General features: G+C 41.0%; 1 protein-coding gene across 2 annotated transcripts in view; it reads left to right on the top strand.

The window, feature by feature from the left end:
• The window catches only part of CDH18 (cadherin 18), an 809,510-nt gene that overhangs the window by 163,993 nt on the left and 621,918 nt on the right, over positions 1–23,599 (top strand). Inside the window, exon 2 of one of the 2 annotated variants that reach the window (XM_068236725.1) lies at positions 7,969–8,100. The exons of the other annotated variant lie outside the window; for it this stretch is intronic. The gene's annotated coding sequence lies outside the window, so the exon portion shown is untranslated. The remainder of the gene's footprint in view (positions 1–7,968; positions 8,101–23,599) is intronic. 2 annotated transcript variants of the gene reach the window in all.

Raw genomic sequence — 23,599 nt, 5'->3', positions numbered from 1 at the left:
GTGATTTTTTTTTCTAATATTGGTAGTTATTTCAGTCTTGTGATTGAAAGTACCATCTGCATTAAAGTATTTTGCGCGTTTAGGGGGGTCAGGCAACCGGATCCCAAGTGTGGCTTACTGGGCATGGTATCCCCCCTGTGCCCCCTGTAGCCAGAAGCCTTTACTCACCTCCCAGGCTCCAGCAATGAGCCACTGTGGAACCCTCCACTCTGGCCGGCATCCCCACTCGTACTGCCGCTCAGTTCCGGGTCGCGGATGATGCCATAAAGCCGTGTCCCGATACTTACATCAGAGCAAGCGGGTATGCTGGCCAGAGGGGAGGAGAGCGCCAATTGCTGGAGGAATGGCAGGATGGTGAGTGGATCCTCTTCTTTTCCCCCTACCGCCGCATCACTAACAGTGATCACTACGATCACGTAGTGATCACGTGATCAAAAGCCAAGACTCCTGATCACTGAAGGGAGATGTCACCTTTCATATGACAGCTTAATATACCCTCTCAGGTGCACACGATAGCAGTGGGATGCTTTGTTTTCACGGAATTTGAATCTACGTCCAATCAAAGGGGCAGCACCACCTGCTGGAAGTAGATTCGTACTACGTTGGTCCCCATTAGGTTAAAATTTTTGGGAAACAAAATATTTTATAGATTAAAGCAAATTAAAGAGACCAAAACTGCTGCAATCCAACATTGAGCTGGGTTTAAAATGTCTGGGTTAGCCTTGATACACATACCAAATTTCATGTTTCTACCAAGTATGGGGGCTTTGCAATTATATGTGAAATTTGGCTTCATATACTTTAATGCAAAATCCCCAAATTAGCAAAAGTGTTCTGAAATAATTGCAATTGGCTTTGGCAAATTCATTCATCCTAAATAGTGAGTTTTGCTGATAGCAATTTAGTGATGATGCAAATTTTAAATCAATGTTCATGCATATGTATGCACCTTGGAATTAGACTAATCAAAATGTATTATCTGATTATTTTAATTGATTTGAGATCAAGCTACATACATTTTCCTAAAATTTGAATAAACTCAAATTATTAGCATTTGTTTGATCATCTCTGTTTACAATAAAATGTAAACCTTGGTACACACTTTGGATTACTGGTGAAAATGATCAGGAACAGCTGTTTAGGCTGTGGAAAACCTAAAATGAGTACTGATATCAATCCTCATTGCTGACGTCCACTCTAAGGATTGGTACATATCTTCAATTTTATTTGTTGAATGATCGATCATTTTTACCACCTCCATGTAGTGTGAGACTCAACAGATTTTGAATACTCTGAATGGACTGTGTAGTGAAACTCTCATACTACATGGAGTTGGTAATATGAGTTAGTAATTGGCCAATAAAAGTTGAATTTTTGTACCAGGCTTCCTGCAGTGTGATGCAGCTCAAACACACACCCCTCCACACCCAAAAACGCAGAACATTCTGTTGGGCAAGGAGCCAAACAGCATTCTTGTACAGCAGTCATGCCAACATTGCCACCTGAAACCATCTCTTAAGATTATTCCAGGGAGCAAATGTTGAATGTTTGTTTGTAGCTGAAAACCTAACTTGACTGGATGGTTTATATACCAGTACATTAATGTTAAAAAGTATGCTTTGACACTGCAATCTACAGTAATTTAATACCTTCATCTCTGTTAGTACAGGCGTGATGTTAATAATTATACAAATACTTCTATTCAATTTGCTTCTCAAGTATGCACAATGTAAAGATTTTATCTAAAATCAATGAAATCTGCTTGCTTTTTCAAAACTATTTTTCACTGAGAGGCTTCATCCTCTATTTCTGACATGATTTATGACATTATATAATATATCCCTGAACCTGATCAATTCTATTGACTTTAACAATATTTTTCAGGGCACTCTCTTCCTATTTGTTTAAAATGACACTTGGCTGTAATGGCTCACAATCTAGTATTATTTTGTGCTCATGAATAAAATGACTGTTCAGCCTGTAATGCGTGACTGTTTATATTTGTCTCAGTTTTGGATCCTGAAAACGTATTGCTTACTACAGAAGGGTTGTAGGGACTAAGTTCTGAAGAGAAAATAAACAAGCTTGAACAAAATACTGTAGCATAAAATTCTAAAGAAAGTGAAGCAAGTGCACCTGCATTTATAATAGACGTCCTCCAGGTGTGATGCACTCAAACGCATCATTTGAAGCTCAGCTCATTCAATATGGAAACTCTGGAAAATATAGCGGAAACATTAACTATTGTACTGATGCTGGGCCAGATTGTACACTGCATAAACAGGTGTAATTGTAAAGTTCAATCACAGGATTTCTTGAATTTACTTAGTAGCAGCTCCTTTTCATGGTGATGCTGCATTTTAAAGGATACCTGAACTGAGAGTGATATGGAGGGGCTGCCATATTTTTTCTCTTTTAAAGGACAACTGTAATGAGAGGGATGCCATATGTATTCCCTTTTAAACAATACCAGTTGCCTAGCTATCCTGCTGATCCTCTGCCTCTAATACTTTTAGCCATAGACCCTGAACAAGCATGCAGTAGATCAGGTGTTTCTGAAATTACTGTCAGGTATGAAAATATTAGCTGCATGCTTGTTTCTGGTGTGATTCAGACACTAGCGCAGCCAAATCAGGATAGCCAGGAAACTGGCATTGATTGAAAATAAATAAATATGACAGCCTCCATGTTACAGTTGTCCTTTAAAGTTTACCTGTGACGAAGGAAAAAAAAGTTTTATACATACCTACGGCTTCCTCCAGCCTCCTTTAGCCTGATCGCTACCTCGTTGTGTTCCTCTGCTGCCTGCAGCCTAAGCAATCCAGCCCAGTAAATCATCACGCCGGGGCCAGTCGGCACAGGCACAGTGCGACCAAGCGCGCTCCCCCGTCTCACTCCCACGGCATGGAGCGTTCTGTTCCTGTGCAGTAGTACTGGGCAGTCACAGAACACTCCCAGCGACAGGAGTGCGATGGGGGAGCATGTTTAGCCAGGTCGCGAATGCACAGCAAGCCACAGACTCCTGCGGTTACCGGACCAGATTGTGGGGGCTGCTGGCAGTGAAAGAGGACAGCGAGGGACTAATCAGCATGAAGGGGTCTGGAGGAAGCCCCAGGTATGTATAAAACTTTTTATTCCTTCATCTCAGGTTTCTTTTCAACAATCCCAGTTGCCTGGCAGTCCTGTTAATCTCTTTGACTGCAGTAGTAACTAATATAGCCAGACTTCAGTCAGAAACACCTAAGCAGCATGCTTGTTGGCTAAAAAAAAAATAAGAAGAAATTAGAGGTAAAAGAAAATAAATATGGCAGCTTCCATATCCCTCTCAGTTGTGACCTTCAAAACAATAACAGAGGTTTTATGACTTCTGCAACTGGCTCAAGAATAGTGATGGGGTACAGTGTTCCAGGTTTATTACTCATCCATTTTTATTTTTCAGCAATGCCTTGTAGAAGGGGTTATATCTTGGAGTCAGGGGTGTACGGTAATAATACCCCCTGTGACTCCTGCTGTTTCTGGGTAATCTGGGGGCTAAGGGAACCCGCACCTATGTTGAGCGGGAAGTGAAAGTGGAGCATACTTTACCTTGTTCCAGAAATGGGCAGGTTCTTCTTACTCCTCTTCAGTGAAATTACTCCACTGCACTGCACAGATTATTTCCTTGTGGCTGCTGATGCATGTCAAATGTCATGCAAATATGGGAGCCACAAGGTGATAAGCTGTATGGAGTGGAGCTGCACTGAAGTGAAAAACATGTAGAACCTGCCCTGCTGCCAGAAGCAGGTAAAGTATTATGCTTACTGCCACCACTCTTCTAGATCTGAAGTGTGGTGGTGGGTGTCACGCTTGCTTTTTGGAAGGGCAGCACACACAGGCATGGGGTGGGAGGGTTGTCAGTGCACGCAGGCATGGGGTAGGGTTGGGGGACAGAGGGACATATTTAAGTCATTTCCATATTCATATTTGGAAATGAGGCAGTCAAACTGGAGTCGGCCTGGATACGCAATATTTGTTGCTCATACTTGTTGTTTAATGTTGTTTGGCTACATTTTTGATACTAGTTGTCACCTCATAAAGTGATCTCTGTTGTTTGTTGGTCATTTAGATGATGTTTATCCAATGTCTGTTCAAGGCTTGAGACTGAGGATTCAGATTTCCACAACTGTCAATTTGATGCATGTTTATGATAACTGCTGCTCCAAATAATGAACAAAAAAATAAAGCCTGTATTATTTAAGACCTACTAATAATTATTTTAGCTGTGTAAGTAAGAAGACTAAGGCTAGGTCACAGTGCTCAGTGGCATTGCAGAATAATTCTGCATGTCAACTCACTGCCCATACAATTCTATGGCGCTACTCACAGCACTGCATTGTAACTGATTGGGTTACGGGACGCCTCTTCTCAGCAAACCGCACTGGCCATGTAGTGCCTGATTTTGGCGCAGCTATAGCAGCAATGCAATCTCCAGACCCCAAATTACCTCTCCCTCCAAGTTGCTATGACTCAGAAGGGGAATAGTACTTAACGCTAGGGCTGCTCAAATCCGGATCTGGAAGACACCCGGATAGTTCTATCCGGATATCTCCCAGTTACCTGTGCGGGGTGGGCGGGGGGTCAATCTTACCTGTCTGACATCTTCTTCGTCCATCCCTCGCTGCCTCCCACGATGCAGTCCAAACGGCGGTCACATGACTACAAACACTTCCTCCTTCCGTGTTGAAGGAGGTAGTGTTTGTAATCACATGACGCGCGTGGAGCACATCGTGGGAGGCGCCGAGGGACAGACGAAGAAGACATTAGACAGGTAAGATTAACCCCCCAACCCACCCCGCACAGGTTTACTGGGAGATATCCGGATAGCAACTATCTGGGTGTCTACCGGATCCGGATTTGAGCAGCCATACTTCACCCAGCAGGGTGAGCAGGGCCAGATTTAGGCCAAGGCCACCTAGGCCATGGCCTAGGGCACCACAGGAGCAAGGGCACCAAAGCAGCAGATAACCTGGTGCATTTTCAAGCTTGCAAATGCTGCAGTGCAGGGAGATTAGATGAGTGCCTGACCGCGGAACTCTGCTGCTAGCCGCCTGTGCAGCACTCTCCTTGCTCTCTGTGCATATTTTGATTGTGGCAGCTATGGACTTGGGCAGCATTGGAGATGGAAAGGAAGAGGAAGTTTCTGCACTGGAGACAAGTGGAGAAATGAGTGACATGGCTGCTGCAGTTTAAAGGCAAACTGGCTACATATACTGAAAGGGGGGGGGGGTGGGAAAAGGAGGGATTAAGGGAGTCATCTGGCTACCTATGCTGGTGGAAAAGGGGGAGGGGTCATCTGGCTACTTATAATGGGGTGTCATCAGGCTACCTATACTAGAGGGAGGGGCCATCTGGTTACCTATACTGGAGCGAAGGGGGAGGGGGATATCTCGCTACCTATACTGAAGGGGGGCAGCTGGCGACAGTGGCCTTGGGTGCGGTAAAAAGTACAAATCCGGCTCTGAGGGTGAGCTATCATTAGGCTTGCGGTGCGCCAAGCTGACCGGTGCCAAAAATAAATAGATGTATCGCGTTATTCTAACTTGCCCCATGCAGGCTTTGTATTGAAATCTATGGCCAGTTTCCACTGCAGTTTACAGTCAATTATAATGCGTGCATTATACAACTGACCACTGTTAACCCAGCCTAAAGGTGGCCACACACGATACAATAAAATGATCCAATTTTACATTAATTTGATAAAAACGATTAGATCTCCCGAAACAATCGAAAGCTTTTTTTTCATTCGACTGAAAAATCCGATCGGGTTTCCCGTTTTCTTCGATTTTAATCGATCCAGAATGCCAGATGTTTTTCTTCAATCTTTCTAAAGATTGTATTGTGTGTGTTGGATTGTCAATTTATTAATATACATACCCTAGCAATTTTGTCAGAGTTTCCAATCATTTTTATCATAATTGGGGAAAAATTGAACATACGTGTGTGGTACATTGGTCATATTTTTGAAATGTTACAATCAGTCAGAAAAACTTATTGCAATTCTTAAATTGAACAGATATTTAAAAAATTGTATGTTGTGTGGCAACCTTTAGAGCTATACAAAAAGTGAGTAATTTGACAATTAGTGCCCTTTTACACTTAATCAGTTGCTCTGTTATGACTGTGAGTAATTTGAGTAATTTGACAATTAGTGCCCTTTTACACTTAATCAGTTGCTCTGTTATGACTGAAAGAAAACTGATTTTCAAAGTAATGCCCATGTTTTTCTATGGCACCTTTCACACATAACGTGTTTTAACTGAAATCTTTTTCACAATGCACTGCTATGGAAAAGAAAAATGCGTACCAACGCGTACTAAGGCACAAAAAATGCATGTTAATGCACACCAATTGATTATATGTAAATGAGCACTAAATGCAATTTTGAGGAGCATCTTTTGGTATTTTGCTGCCAATACATTTGAAAATACCCTCAGCTATGAAAAATGTAATGTGCTTTCAAATTAAGAATGGATCATTTGATAACTCATTAATTTAACAGATAAGCAGGTAATTTTACAGTCCATGCCAGCCTGCTTAGCTGGTCAGAGAAATTATGTACATACAACCAAAAAAATTCAGTGGTCATGGCCAGATATAGGAAGGAACATGAGTTTACTGTTTAGCAATGGCCAATATTTACTTACACACTTAAAAATGACATTTATATGAAAACAATTAAACCTAGCCAACTGAATCATTTAGCTGTCACGTATCATCTGACAACATCTGAAAAAGACATATTTCTGATGGTCAAAGACTTGGCAAATCCAGACATAGTAGAGGAGGTATATTGCAAATTGACTCCATTTTGAAGTGGTTCAATAAGGCTTACATACACGTCATGTATGAAAAAAGGAACTACAACTCAATTTGAGAAAATACAAACTATTCCTTTATTGATATTACAAAATTCCTAAAAAATATACACCTAAAAGCGCATGGGATGGCCACCCCGCCACACATACTAAGCACAAACCAACCACTGGTGCACCATACAATCATACATGGGATTAAGGGGAGATGAATAATGTTCTTAAGTGGGTAGATGGTTATTAATCGGTATTCTACCCTCAAATCCTCTTTAGTGCTTCAAAAATTAGAGCATGAGTCCGGATGAGAAACAACTAGTCCACATATATTTGTATGCAATATGTGCAATATTTTGCAGCAGCATAAGCCCCTGAGCAAGCAAAGAAAAGAGTTCACAGTGAGCAGCAGCCAGGTTACCAACCTAGTTCAAGCAAAACAGCTTCCACATAACAGGTGGCAGACAGGATCTCCCCGTAGAACATCACTGGCATGTTAATTCAGCCGTGCATAGCAAGCAGGTGGTAGGTTAAATGTTAGTATCTCACCCAGTCTTCGTTGTGGCCAGTTTGATTGGTGTATCACAAAATCGCTGTATCAAGCAAAGTGTCAAGCGGAGTCACAGAGTCCATTACCATGAGGTGTGATGTCATTCACCCACGATATGCAGATGCACCGGCTCAGAACACAGAGAGGTGCTGGGACCGGCAAGATGATGAGCCTGTCCGCATGAACCACCGGACGGGTGGCTGATGGATCTGATAGTACCTCCATGGTGCAATGTTATGTGGCGGTGCGGCGTCCCATGACACATGTCAAATAATTCCAGACATAGTAGAGTATATTGCAAAGTCTCATTTTTTTCTCTATTCAGCTTACTCACACATAACACATAATAGATACTGTTATTTCACATTGGTGATCAGTGGATTATTCCACAACTGTATATCCCTTTAGGTATGTCTAACCATTCCTGATCCAATCACTTTTTCTCCTAAGTTTTCTCTTCGGTGATATTTTCACATTATAAATCAAATTCCTTTTAAACTACCAGCAAGCAAGAAAATAAAATAATTTTGAGAATACTTTTTAACCTATTGTTTGGTATTTTTTCAATTGCAGAATGCCAAAGTTATTTTACACAGAAAATGGAAAATGATCTCCTAGGAGAAAACTCAGGAGAAGAATTGAGTTGGATTGGGCCCTCTGTGTGATCATCTATCCTGCAGACACCTCTTGCAGAGTGATGTTAAGGTAAAGCAAATTGTAAATCCTTGTCCAATAACTATTTTATACATTGGTGTAATCTGTGCTGGATTGCCACTCCCTCCTTTCTCAATAGCAGATATTGTAGCTGCTTAGCCATGCTGATGTGCAACCTTCCTACACATAGCATTATACTGAGGGACACTGAACCATAAGTCAAAGTGGCCATCTCAAAGGCTGCAGAAATGAACTTTAGTCAATAATATCTCTGAGGAAATGTAAGCGTAACATCAGCCAAAATCTTTTATTTTATTTTATTTTAGATATACCATATTTCCCACCTGCATTTTATATGGCAAGTGCAGGGAATCCCTAACTTATGAACGCCCAGTGATTCAAATCGCCAACCCGCTGCCACATCAGGGATTCCCTGCATTTGTCTCCTTCTGTATGTCCGCTTCCTCCCACAGTCCTCCCACTACCCCGTTTGCAAATTGCCCCCCAATCTTGCGTTTAGATCGTCATCCCAAGTGGAAAACAGATCAACCCACATCTGATCTGAAGGTGGCCACAAACGATACAATAAAATGATCCGATTTTACGGACCTCCCCAAAAAATTGAACGTTTTTTTTTCATTTGATATTCGACATATGTGTGTGGTACATTGGTCACATTTTTTAAATGTTACAATCAGTCAGAAAAATTGATTGCAATTGTTAAAATTTAACAAATATTTAAAAAATTGTATGGTGAGTGGCCACCTTGAATGTGATCTGATCAGAATCCTCCCATACACTGCACACAGATTTTCAATAGAGTTCACCAGTAAATCTAATGAAAAATATATCTATCAAAATACAGTGCTGCACTGTTTGATATGGGCCGTTGATCTTTTGCCACGTTCCATCAATTAAAATTTACAATCTGATCCGATCATAAGCACAATAAATCTTTGCTGTGAAATTAGGATCAATGCAGCTCGTTGCACCATAGATAGCCAGATTCTATCATATCAAAATGATTGAATCTGCCTGTAAAAACTGATGCATGTATGACTAGTTATGCATTCAATGCAATCTCCTGTGTTTTATGGATCACAGCGCCCCCCACCTGCACACACATACACACGTTTGAATGTGAATACTTTTGCAAGGCACTGGAAGTAATACAGCAAACATGGACTGGATTTTTTCTAGACAATAGCCGCAGTTCACTAAGATCATGCTGGAGATAATAAGGCAAGAGAAAACTTACCTCCACACATCAATCTTACCTTTTTAGGGTGTAGTGATGATAAGTTTTAACAGTGAGAGAGTTATCTTATTATTTCTGTCCTTAAGTTACCGCCTCTGTAGTTATTTTCACATGCAGTTAATTAACAGCCTGTCTTTAACTTTAGAATTCTGTAGTTATTTTAAGAATTTAAATATTAACTTTAGAGATCTCTCCTTAACCACTTGCCGACCGCACGCTTATACCGTGCATCGGCAAAGTGGCAGCTGCAGGACCAGCGACGCAGTATTGCGTCGCCAGCTGCAGGCTGATTAATCAGGAAGCAGCCGCTCGTGCGAGCGGCTGCTTCCTGTCAATTCACGGCGGGGGGCTCCGTGAATAGCCTGCGGGCCGCCGATGTCGGCTCGCAGGCTAAATGTAAACACAAGCGGAAATAATCCGCTTTGTTTACATTGTACGGCGCTGCTGCGCAGCAGCGCCGTAAGGCAGATCGGCGATCCCCGGCCAATCAGCGGCCGGGGATCGCCGCCATGTGACAGAAGACAGCCTGTCACTGGCTGCACAGGACGGATAGCGTCCTGTGCAGCCCGGATCTCCAGGGGGGGCCAGGTAGGAGAGGGAGGGGGAGGATTTCGCCGCGGAGGGGGGCTTTGAGGTGCCCCCCCCCGCAACACCCGGCAGGCAGGAGCGATCAGACCCCCCCAGCACATCATCCCCCTAGTGGGGAAAAAAGGGGGGTGATCTGGTCGCTCTGCCTGCACGCTAATCTGTGCTGGGGCTGCAGAGCCCACCCAGCACAGATCAGCTAAAACAGCGCTGGTCCTTAAGGGGGGGTAAAGGGTGGGTCCTCAAGTGGTTAAATTAAACACTTAGACACCCGGATACTTCTTCCTACTTTCTTGCACATCCTTAACTTAAAGACAGAGGAGTTAAGTTTACTACATGCCTTATCACCATGGTAATAACTCTAGAAACAGCATAGGAACATTATTAAAGACAGGAGATAAGCTTAGTGAATTGAGGCCAAAGCCTGCTGTGAGGTGAAAGAATGTGTTACCTTTGCCTGGATCAGAACATTTCAGGGCTGTTAAAAGGTTATTAAAAGAACAGTTATGCAGATGTCAGCATGTACACGCACATGCAGGAAGAGTTGCAATGTATTTGTATGAATGGGACTTTAATAACATAAAACTTCATGTATCAACATTTCAGCCACAATATATTCTGCTGTTGCATGGACAAGGATTGCAGATCACGCCCAGGATTCCTGCATCACTTTTGTCAACAACAGTTCTTTGCAGTTTTGCAACCTTGGCAAATCCACCCTATTGCCTGCATGCCATGCGCTATGCATTCTGTCATTTGAATTGCCTGTACTAGATATAACGTTGATAGGGAGCAGCTATGCCCATAACAGGGCATGATTTTAAAATATTTGAAACGTTTTATATAATGCTTTTATACAATTTAGTATGTGATAAAAGCTTGCTGAAAGTAGTATGGATAGTAGATAACAGCAATGCTCCTTGTTCTTGAAAAGACTGACGTGGCTTAAAAAAAAAAATCAGAAACACCTTCCATTGTGCTTATCACTCATCATATATCATGCTGTCCTTTCAATCAGTACAAATTATCTATAGCCATCTATTTTTTTTTCTCCAGCGCAATTACTTGCCACCCGCAGAGAAAGCAGTAAAACCACTAGCAGGAAAGTGAACAGCTTAAAATCTCTTCTTTTTGTTATAGTTCTAAAGATACCCTCCTATGACTGCTTTGAGAGATGCTGAAACAGTGATCAGGTGATCAGAAGATCCCCTTTCATTCTAAATGTGCATACTCTATGTGGTGCATGTTGTCTGAGAACTCCATTATCCCTGCTTTCTTTGCAGAGTCAGATACATTTTCCAACCACCTTCATTGTCTTTTAGGCTTCTCAATGTCATATGCTGCAAATGATTTTCTATACATCGTACTTCACATACATGCTTGTTTGCAAAATACTTGGATTATGCAGTTTTGCTGTGGTGTTTTAAATGTAAAATTTTCTATTGTCTGTGTTCAAAATAAATAAATAAATACATACATATATTAATTATCAGCTATGGTGCAAAAGTAATCATTCAGATATTTTTGCTCACAGTACGCACACAGACCGGATGGTGCTCTAGCAGGTAGGGTGTTGAAAACTCTATGAACCCACTGAAAACTATATAATATCCTTGCTACAGAATTTAACAAAACATTTTTTTTATTTCCATTGTGTTTTTTTTTTTTTTATTAAAGCAAATCCAATCTCTTGCAAAGCACACAATGAAAAGTCTTTATTCCACACATAGTTGCTGGAAAAATCCACTTTTTTTGCCAAATCAAAGTGTCTAATTAGTTCTTCAGAAGCTGCGAATAGACTGCAGGAGCACTGCCATGGTGGCTTTCCCTTTACAGTAAACACTGAAGGCCATATCCTATTGCAGAACTCCTATGCGCTGGTGAGTTCTTAAAGTAGGCAATGGTCTTGATTCACAAAAGGGTGCTAACATAGTTAGCACGCCTAAAAGTTTTGGATGTGCAAACTAGGGTGCTAAGTAGTTTGCACGTCCAAAGCTGTTACTGATTGCGCGTTAAGTTGGTGCGTCTGAAACGTTGCACGCAAAACGCCACACCGGTGCGCGCGAAACGTTGCACCGTTCGCGCGTAAAATAGCTTTTCAGGCTATTTTGCGCTCGAATAGGCAACGTTTTGCGCGCACCGGTGTGACATTTTGTGCGCACCGCGCATTGCTAACCTTTGCACGCGCAAATGCATGCACACTTATTAGCATGTGAAGTGGACGTTTTCACGTCCTAAGTGCCTTTTCACTGGCGTGCTAACACTTGGCACCTTTTAGTGAATCAAGGCCAATGGGAGCACCACCTAATCCAATTTAATACACCCCCACCCTTGTGGTAAAGATCTCGCTTGGGTGATATAATCACCCAGCAAGTTTTTTACACCCTATTCTATTGCACCTTTCATGCTTCCAGTCAGACATGAGCATTAGCTTAAGGTGGCCACACACAATACACATTTTTAAATATCTGTTCAATTTAAGAATTGCAATAAATGTTTCTGACTAATTGTAACATTTCAAAAATATGACCAATGTACCACACACCTATGTTCAATTTTTTCCTCAATTATAATAAAAATTATTGGAAACTCAGAGAAAATTGCTAGTGTATGTATATTAATAAATTAACAATCCAACACACACCATACAATCTTTAGTAGAAATTGAAGAGAAATATCTGGATCTGGATCGATTTAAATCGGAAAAAAAACGGAACAAACTCCGATCGGATTTTTCAGTCGAATGATAAAAAAGCTTTTGATTTTTTTCAAGAGATAGGATCGTTTTTATCGAATTACTGTAAAATCGGATCATTTTATTGTATTATGTGTGGCCACCTTAAGACCTGCAAAGAGCAGGTCTAAACCAGCTAACGCATGTCATTGCTGCTGCATCTGGTGGTCTCTTTTAATAAGGAGACCTCCAGAGCTCCCCATAGGGTCGCTGCACATTGCTGAAGCTTTGGCGATGTGCGGTGAGCTTTTACCATGTGCGGTTAGCTTTGACGATGTGCGGTGCACCGACGTGGAGCTCTGTGTGTCTCCTTATTAAAGGAGACCCCAGATGCAGCATCGGAAGATGGCAGCGGATGTACAGCAAGTGCACACACATCTGGGGAGTGAAGGACAGCTTCACATCGTAAAACCTTACTCCCCATTCCCTGTAACATGGGAGCATTGGTCAGGCTTTTGTCTGAGTAATGCTCCCTAATGATCGGCCATTGTGCAATAGAATTTGCCGGTAATCCTCGCACAATGGCAAGGTGATAAGTAGCTTGCATCTGCAAGTTACTTATCACCTTGAATATGATATGGCCCATTTCAGTGCTCTTTCAGAGTGAATCCATAATCTAAACTTCAGTTTTTTTATAATTTCCATAAATTGCAATGAAGATTTTTTTTTGTCTATAAATGTTATCATGCTGTGGCTAATATTTTAGAGCAGAGAGGAAATTCTGATTTAAGTAACACTTCAAGTAGTAAACTTCGATTTTTTAATGTATTTTTTATTTTTGTAATAAATTCACAAAGGAAATTGTGATATTTTAGCTTCACCTACTTGTGAGTTGATTTTATAAATACACCTAAGGACTTTAGGTTGGTTCACACGCATGAGTAGTCTTGACCACAGCAGGCAGTCATGGTCTTTTTTGCTGGGAATCTAGCATGGTTTCAGCCACTCCAACGCTTTATCAAGAGATTTGGAATGTTTATTCATCTCTGTGGAACACATTGCCCCCCCCCCACCCTTATGCCATCTGCCAGAATTCTTCTGTCATGTGGGCACCATTGTCTTTTTCCCCCTTCATAGCAACATAAAACTTTGTTTGTAGCCTAATGATATGTCTGTATGGCACTTAGCCCCAAACTGTTGCCTGCAGGGCTGGGCCCCTGACCCCGCTTGAAGTGTGTGCAGCAGGTGGCGTCTTCCAAGGGGCAGCATCCCACCCACGGTCTTTCCCCCTCCCCCCGCTCCTTCACTTCTGGCTGGTCGCGGCCCACAGTGTCAGGTTTGAATCCTCTATCTAAACTCTCCGTTGGTCCAGTGATCTCAACCAATGAGTATCCTTCTTACAAAAAGATTCACATAAGTCAGATCCAAAGACCCATCGGGATCCATGGCAGCATGTTCAAATAAGATTTTTGCTGTGGATTATTTAGAACAGTGTTTCTCAACATTTTATTGGTATGTACCCCTTTAAATCTTTGTACTCACCAAGTACCCCCTAGCATAGTAAACATTATCATAAGTACCCCTTGACATATATAGATGTAATTGTAGTACATGATAATTGGTTCTAAACAATTTCCAAAAAAGCTATTGCTTTTAAGTAGCTAAAATAATAAGATTTATAATTTTCTATAACTCTAAATTTGTTATTCTTGGTTAAGTATATCAAGGCCAAGTTCCCCCTGGAACAATCAGAAGTACCCCCTGGGGTACGCGTACCACACATTGAGAACCTATGATTTAGAAGCACCATTTAGTTTTTGACTCAGAAAAGCAAAATGGAATACATAAGCAGGTTTATGGTTCATTCATCCTGTAAAATAAAATTATTTATATCGCTGCCTTCTCTGAAGGATGACCTGACATGAATAGCTCATGTAATAGACTGTTTCATATATTAGGAGTGTTGTTTATATTGTTTATCATCTGTCTATCTAAGCAACAATGGTCTAGCTGTTGTTCTGTGTTAGCATGCAAATGTTCACCTCAAACTACAAATTCAGCCTAGGCTCTTATACGTGTCACATTTATAGCAGACTGAATCCCACTTGGTTAAAAAAGAAAGGTTTGCCAGTTGCTGTATTTTTTTTCTTGCTTTTGCTGTTTTTATGTATTGCTGCACTGTTCATAGTGTTGAGAGTCTGATATATTTCAGCAGTTCCACCTTAGTCTGTCTCCCGTATTCTTAAAATTCCCTTTGATAAATAATACAAAGAATTCCCGCAGCGAGTTTCCTGCTGGGAAAAGTGTCGTCTCTGGCTCTGGAGTTTTATTAGGAATTGTTTTGTATATTTTCAGATATTTATCCTTATTTATAGAAACTAGCATAGACAAAGTTCATGTGGATAATTCTTGTATAAATGTGTACACAGTAGATTGTCAGGCTGTGATAAATAGATACAACATTGAGTATTAGAAATCATTTAAAATAATTTGAATAGGCAGCTGTCTCACATCTTGAATACAAAAAATAGGTGTTGTCTCATGGGAAATGTATACAGGTGATTACTTGAACTTGTGGGCTGAGTGACAGACTGAGAAAAGCAATAAAAACAACAACAACAAAAGATAGAAGTTAAATAAGACATAGAAACTACAGCTTCGTAAATCACAGAACTCTATAGAAAACTGCAACCATCATGCACGTGGGACTGTGCTATTTACAGACATTAAAGAAATAGGTAGAAAAGGCAGATAGCACTACTAATTACCATATGCCACTTTGCAAAATGGGAAGTAGACAGGAAATTGTGATGTCTAGCACTTTGTATAAGTTTATGTGATGCTGAAAATAGCATCAGCAGCATGCAGCCAAGGTTGAAAGCAGACACAGCATATGACTGCATTATGAACATGAATATTAGAAACATGTTCTTATCTAATGAGAAGTAGATTGTGATCCATATACTGTATATATAAGGCCTGTATACACAGATATTTATAGCAGAGATTTTTAGCTGGCTGTAAGACAAATCTCTAATCTATGATGTTGTTGCTAATGTAACTCATGTCTCAGACACATTTTCAATAATTGTCATTCAAAAGTGATTTGTTCAGGAGGCAGGATAGAAATAGCAGGTATGCATGGTGCTCAGCTACATACCTAGCAGTCTGTTCTTTTTATGGAGAGGGCAGGGGATGAGGACAAGCAAGTCAAGTTATAAACTCTTATAATGCAGGTTACTGCACTGCAATGATAAGACTATAGAACGTTCACAGTGCGACATTAACATCGTACTGTAACATGCAGCGTTATGGTAACGCACTGCTGCAGTGCGTTACCTTGACACGCACATTTCCAGGTACAGGAAAGCATACTTTTCATTGCCTGTATGCTTTACTTTACCTACTGTGTGCGACAGCAATTAATAATGTGCCTTACCAACTTTTTTAGTGTTGCGTTGCAATGCTGTGTTTTGACTTTAACGTCACATCACAAAGCAATGTCCCATGGTGAACCTAGCCTCAAACAATTAAAAATGTCCTTACTTCACCCCTGCCAAATTTGCTCCATGGTGTGTATTTACAGTGGGTTGCAAAAGTATTTGGCCCCTTGGAAGTTTTCCACATTTTGTCACATTACTGCCACAAACATGCATCAACATGAATTCCACGCGAAAGACCAATACAAAGTGGTGTACATGTGAGAAGTGGATCGAAAATCATACATCATTCCAAGCATTTTTTACAAATAAATAACTGCAAAATGAGGTGTGCGTAATTATTCGGCCCCCTGAATCTATACTTCTATCTATAGAACCACCTTTTGCTGCAATTACAGTTGCCAGTCTTTTAGGGTATGTCTCTACCAGCTTTGCACATCTAGAGACTGAAATCCTTGCCCATTCTTCTTTGCAAAACAGCTCCAGCTCAGTCAGATTAGATGGACAGCGTTTGTGAACAGCAGTTTTCAGATCTTGCCACAGATTCTCGATTGGATTTAAATCTGGACTTTGACTGGGCCATTCTAACACATAGATATGTTTTGTTTTAAACCATTCCATTGTTGCCCTGGCTTTATGTTTAGGGTCATTGTCCTGCTGGAAGGTGAAGCTCTGCCCCAGTCTCAAGTCTTTTGCAGTCTCCATAAGGTTTTCTTCCAAGTTTGCCCTGTATTTGGCTCCATCCATCTTCCCATCAACTCTGACCAGCTTCCCTGTCCCTGCTGAAGACATAAATTCCCCGAGCATGATGCTGCCACCACCATATTTGACAGTGGGGATGGTCTGTTCAGAGTGATGTGCAGTGTTAGTTTTCTGCCACACATAGCGTTTTGCATTTTGGCCAAAAAGTTCCATTTTGGTCTCATCTGACCAGAGTACCTTCTTCCACATGGTTGCTGTGTCCCCCACATGGCTTGTGGCAAACTGCAACCAGGACTTCTTATGCTTTCTGTAAACAATGCCTTTCTACTTGCCACTCTTCCATAAAGGCCAACTTTGTACAGTGCATGACTAATAGTTGTCCTATGGACAGAGTCTCCCACCTGAGCTGTAGATCTCTGCAGCTCATCCAGAGTCACCATGGGCCTCTTGACTGCATTTCTGATGAGCGCTCTCCTTGTTCGGCCTGTGAGTTTAGGTGGATGGCCTTGTCTTGGTAGGTTTACAGTTGTGCCATACTCCTTCCATTTTTGAATGATCACTTGAACAGTGCTCCGCGGGATGCTCAAGACTTTGGAAATCTTTTTGTAGCCTAAGCCTGCTTTAAATTTCTCAATAATTTGATCCCTGACTTGTCTTGTGTGTTCTTTGGACTTCACGGTGTTGTTGCTCCCAATATTCTCTTAGACAACCTCTGAGGCCCTCACAGAGCAGCTGTATTTGTAATAACATTAGATTACACACAGGTGCACTCTATTTAGTCATTAGCACTCATCAGGCAATGTCTATAGGCAACTGACTGCACTCAGATCAAAGGGGGCCGAATAATTATACACACACCACTTTGCAGTTATTTATTTGTAAAAAATGTTTGGAATCATGTATGATTTTCATTCCATTTCTCATGTGTACAGGGTCGGACTGGGACACTGGGGGCCCACCAAAGAAAATTCAACCTGGGGCCCACACCTCCCATGATTGTGGTGAAAAAAGGGCGTGACCATGCACCGGAAGGTGGGCGTGGTTATGGTGTATTATGGACAGGGCCAAATGTACATGATCTTAGCAGCATTGTAATTCAGAGACACTGCTGTCCAGTAAAACTTTGCAATGAGTCCCCTCCTTCAATATAAAGTAATGCCCTACTTTGCAGAGGTTGTGACCGCAGAGGTTGCAGAGGTTGCAACCGCAGAGGTTGCAGAGGTTGCGACCGCATCGGGGCCCTTGGGCCAAAGGGGCCCCGAAGGGCCTTCCCTCAACTACAGTATTACCTCTCTATTGGTCCTGTGCTCTTGAATTGAATAGTGGTAATCTTTAACAAGCTATTTCCCATCCCCTTCTTGCACCTCTGACACTGTAGTTGCCATTGGCAGGTTTTGGTGCGTCGTATCAATTGTTATGTATAGAGTGCTTGGGGGGCCTCATTGTAAAACTTGCATCAAGGCCCACAGCTCCCTAGCTATGCCACTGCTCTCAGCATGAGTATTTACAGCACTGAGAAGATAATTTCTGTGCTGCAGGCAGCAATTGGAGCTCTGTCAGACAAGGAGTGGGGGGCCCACCCACCTGGAGGGGGGGCCCACCGAGGGAAAAAACTGTACTACTGTGGCCCAGTCCGACCCTGCATGTGTACACCACTTTGTGTTGGTCTTTCTTGTGGAATTCCAATAAAATTGATTCATGTTTGTGGCAGTGATATGACAAAACTTGAAAACGTCAAGGGGGACTAATACTTTTGCAACAAAATGTAGATCTTGGAGACTGACAGCTAGTGTTATTTAGTGTTGTTCGCTAATGACCTTTGTATAACCAAGTTATCTTCTTTCACTGAACCACTGGGTCTAAGGGCACGTTTCCATTACATGCAGTGCGATGTGGCTACATAGCCGCATCGCACCGTGGGTGTCCTGTAACCAATGCATGGCAATGGAACAGTTTCCACTGCGTGCATCGCGCAGAATCCGCATGCAGCTGCCCGCCATCCCCTCAATACAATTCCGCATCGGGAGATGCGGAAGTGATGTGAACGCCAACAGAAAAGGGCCCTAAATATTCTACGTTGTGCTTACCAAAACAAGCTTTAAAATATGCATTAGGCTTATGTGTACTGATGGGGAAGAAAAAAAAACTGAGGAAAAAAAAAAGAGTGAAATAAAAACAGACAGTGACAGCATTTTCTTCTGGGCTCACCATCTCAGCAACAAATCTGGACCACATCATTTACTTTCCAGTACAGAAAATGTTGATACATCTAATGAGTATGCCTCACTACCCAGCAAGAAAGAGATTCATGTTTGCAATGGGGACAATTTCTAAGCTATGATCTATGTTTGCAGCATATTTTTCCACCTTTCATATCTCTTAATAGAAGACCTATGCTCTACTTCTTAATAGCATACTTCTCATGCACTTTTTCAGTTCCTTGCCTGAGAAAGTATGAAGTGTCTAACTATGGATCATGTTTTGTTTATATCTTAGAAACCAATCAATGTTTACTGGTTGTTACATGTCCCAATCTTCCCTAATAACAGATGGACCATTGATTGGTTGCTAGGAGAGGGACAGAGATGATTTAATTAGAAACTTTATACATGTCGTCATGCTCCCAGCCTGGAAATTTTTATACGTTCTCTCAAAACACACCTGTTCAGACAAGTCTATAATTTGCAATAGTTGGCATTGGGGGTTTACTACCTCATCCACAAACCTCTGGGTCTCCTTCACTAATGTCTCCAACCCAAAGGTCTCTAGACTGTAAGCTCGCAAGGGGAGGGACCTCCTCCTAGTGTTTCCTATTCCGGTGCAATTTGTCATATGAACATGCACCAGTATTGCTGATGTCTCAAGATACTCATTAACAATGTCTATATTTGTATTTGCTGAATGTCCAGATTGTAGTGTTTTGAACCTCTCATGTATTTATGACCCCTCTATTTGTTTTGTACTATGTACAGCTCTATGGAAGTTGTTGGTGCTATATAAATACATAATTAATAATAGTAATTATAACACAAAAGAGAGATTTTGCCTTCAATTATTATTTTTTTAAGTTTAAAGGACCACTATTGCAAAAATGTTTAACATTTAAATACATGTAATTACTTACAAAAAGAAGTATGTTTCTTGAAGAGTAAAATTAGCCATACATTACTTTTCTCCTGTTTCTGTCACTTACAGTAGGTAGTAGAAATCTGGCAGAACCGACAGGTTTTGTACTGGTCCATCTCCTCATGGGGGTCAGCCTCCCTGCTCGCTGCACACTTTTTTAGCAGTTGGACAGAGCTACTGCCATTCACTAGGTGCTTTGGAAACTGTACAAAACCCTGAGAATTCCACATGAGAAGATTGGCTATTCTAAAACCTGTCAGTGGTGTCAGATTTCTACTAACTACCATAAGCGACAGCAATATATAGGAGAAAAGTAATTTATGGCTCATTTCCTGTGAAGAATGTACTTTATTTGTATGTCAGCAGCATGGTGGCATAGTGGTTAGCGCTCTCGCCTTGCAGTGCTTGGTCCCTGGTTTGAATCCCAGCCAGGTCAACATCTGCAAGGAGTTAAAATGTTCTCCCCGTGTCTGTTTGGGTTTCCTCTGGGCACTCCAGTTTCCTTCCACATCCCAAAAACAGACAGATAAGTTAATTGGCTTCCCACTATAATTGGCCCTAGACTACAATACATACACTACATGATACATACATAGAAATAGGACTCTGGTAGGGATTAGATTGTGAGCTCCTTTAAAGGAATAGTTAGTGACAAGACAATATATATACTGTACAGTGCTGCGTAAGATGTTGGCGCTATATAAATACATAATAATGTATTTTCAATTTTGCTTTATTGGTAATTTTTCATAAAGAAATGCTCTCCTGCTTAGATTCTTCCATACCATGTGTTTGCATAGCGCTGTATGTCGTTTAAAGTGATATATTCAAATGTGTTTTATTAAAGTTATGTCAACACAATATTTTGCCACAGGAATTTAGTTTCTCTTTTTATACATGCATGAGTTTGCAAAGCGTTTAGACATTTTGTGTATGTGCAGTTTTAGTATACTGTAGAAACAATTGCCTGATTTAGCAGAAGAAGGTAATAGGCTACTTTGACTCTGTCCATTCGCACATGGAGATTGCAATACATTACCGGTCTGTGAGTTGGTGATTGGCAATGTATTTGAACAAACCCTTAATAGTATGCTTCCAAAATTGCCATTTCAGCAGAGTTAAAAGTCATTCTTGTAGCTACATTATGTCTCTGTTGGTTGACAAAATAAATGTTTTTTTTATTACAATGTATGGAAAGAAAATGTTGTTTGGAAATCCACTTAACAACATATTTTATATTTGCTTTTTGACTTTCTGTAAGATAAATATCTTTGTACTGCAGTAAATTTCATTTTGTAGAAAAAAGTGGCATCTTCGAAGAAGTCTAAACTCCCCACTGTTGTTGACACTGAATTGATGTAATAGCAGATAAATGGTATTGATCTCAGGGGTATACAGCAATAGTGACATATATGAAGTGCAAAAATTGTATGCACTGAAAGCTATTCATGGGTGCTTAGCAGTGAGAATCAGCACTTAAACCATAGTGACCTGTGAAGAGATGGATGTTCTCTGTGTGTAGGTGAATATAAATGTCTTTTCTGAGCTTTCCTTCATAAAACTAAGGATATTCTAAAGAATGATATAATTCATTTTTACACTGGCTGAAATAAGTACATGGACACTTCTTGGCTACATGGGATAAAGTTTTATTCATGGATTGGTCTATGGGTTGTATCTACAGGTGGCGGCAGCTGTACTGTAATTTTATAAACATGGTTGGTCTCCTAATATTCTACAAATCAAAATCAAGTGTCCTTAGGCCGGTTTTACTCTGCAAATCTGAGGTTGTGATGTGGCCTTGGGGCTGCATCGCACTGTCAAAAATAGCCTTCGGGGATTACTGCATTAATACGCAGTAATCCTAGTCTGGCAGCAGGCCAACCAGGAAGTAACGCTCACTTCCTGTGGCCGAATCAATGACATGTGCGGAAGCGTATTGCTAAAATACTCTTCCGAGCATATGAGACGCGTAAAACTTGCGGCAGTCAGTTTAAACACGTGCGTCGCCATAGACTTACATGACTTCCGATGCACTGCATGTTGGCGCAGGTCATCACAGGAGTCGCACGGCAACGTAGGCATGAGCTCGAGTTATACTAGCCACTCATAGACTTTTATTAGCATAGCGGTGAGGTGTGGCAAAAAACCCTAGCGCACTGTATCAGGGTGAAAGGCCCCTAAAGCTAAGTCCATATTTCATGGTTGTCAAATAAGTAAAACATTACTGAGCAACAATCAACAACTGCAACAGCTGAGTGTCATCAACAACACTAAGGATAGGGACGGGGACAAGCATTCAACAAAACAATGATTTATTTTCTAGGAAAAGGTTTGGCATTGGACATTGTGGGTTGCACATATTTAGTGTGATCATTGCCTGATCAGCCATCAACAATCTTGTATATCTGTAACTTGATTCTAAAATTGATTCTAAAATTTGCATAGCTTAAAGTGGAGCTGAACTCTTGTACAGGGCGGAAGGAAAGCATAGATAAATGCACATAGTATGTATTTAGAGTTTAGCCTCTCTAATTCCCCTTCATCTGTGACTTATCACAAGTTGTAATTTGATCTTGCAGCTGTGTTAGCTGGCTGCCACAGCACAGTAGATAATTGGTAAGCACTGGATGTTAACAACATGTCTGCTTCCATGAAAGCAGAAGGTAGACACAATGCAGATTTATTGCAGGGATTGTATCAGCTGTAACATAGAAATTATTTTCTTTAAAGGTTAGTATGTTGTTGCTTATCTTTTAGAGCAGAGAGGAAGTTGTGAGTTCAGATCCACTTTGATCACACACTTCAGAGATGGATGCATTTGGCATCCAGTCCCGTAGTCTGGATCCAGGTGAGATAAATGATGGCTATGCCACATAATGAAAAGATGTAAGTGATGTTAATATCGGTATATCCTCCACCATGCTTCTGGAGCAGGGGCTCTCGTTATTCATAGAATGGGCAGAGAATAGAGGATCATATTGTTTTATCAGGTTGCAAAACTAATTATTTAGCAAGGAATAAATAGGGTATCTGCAGTGAAAGATTTATCCATTTTCTTCTCGCTTTAATTTCTTTAATTGTTTTAGTCTAATATTTTCATAATAGTGTCTTTATTGCAACCTCTTATCTTTTTTATACTTTCAGTTTGATTAAGATACTTGTTAAATATTGGTAAGTTTAGTGGAAATAGCTGTACAAGTTAGGTATAAGTTTTATGCATGGATGAGTACATACAAATCGTGGGGAAAATGAAGACAGGAAGATTATATATTGCTTGGAGGAAGCAGATAAAAAAAAAATGATACTGCACACACAGTGAAATGATCCCGGCTGCAAGGACATGTACGCCATGAAAATAAGCACCACTATCCACTTCCTGGCCCTGATAATCAGTTCTAGGATTCCCTGCAGCAAAGGAAAAGCAGTAGAAGTCTGAGAGAGGAACTGTTTGCTTCAACTCAGTGGATAAGCTAATCAGGCTGCAGTATGACGAGAACAAGTAGATGCCATGTATTCGCTGCAGGAAAAGCAACCATGTCACGTTATAGGAGTTTCCTTTTCCTACATATTCATCATAAGATGAAACGAGGATGAATAGCTGAAACAATTCAGGAAATTCAGGTGCTAACAAATCTGAATATCAGAGAAACAGATAAATGGACAACGAATAATTGGTCCCTGTACAATTTCCTGTGGATTCTAAGATTTCATAATGCACATGTATGAAGGTCTGAAGCTAAATTTCACTGTGATTCTTAAAGG

Source organism: Hyperolius riggenbachi, chromosome 5, assembly GCF_040937935.1.
Source record: "Hyperolius riggenbachi isolate aHypRig1 chromosome 5, aHypRig1.pri, whole genome shotgun sequence".
NCBI classification, from domain to species: domain Eukaryota; kingdom Metazoa; phylum Chordata; class Amphibia; order Anura; family Hyperoliidae; genus Hyperolius; species Hyperolius riggenbachi.
Note: the sequence above shows the minus strand (reverse complement) of the source record. Positions and strands in the feature narration are given on the sequence as shown.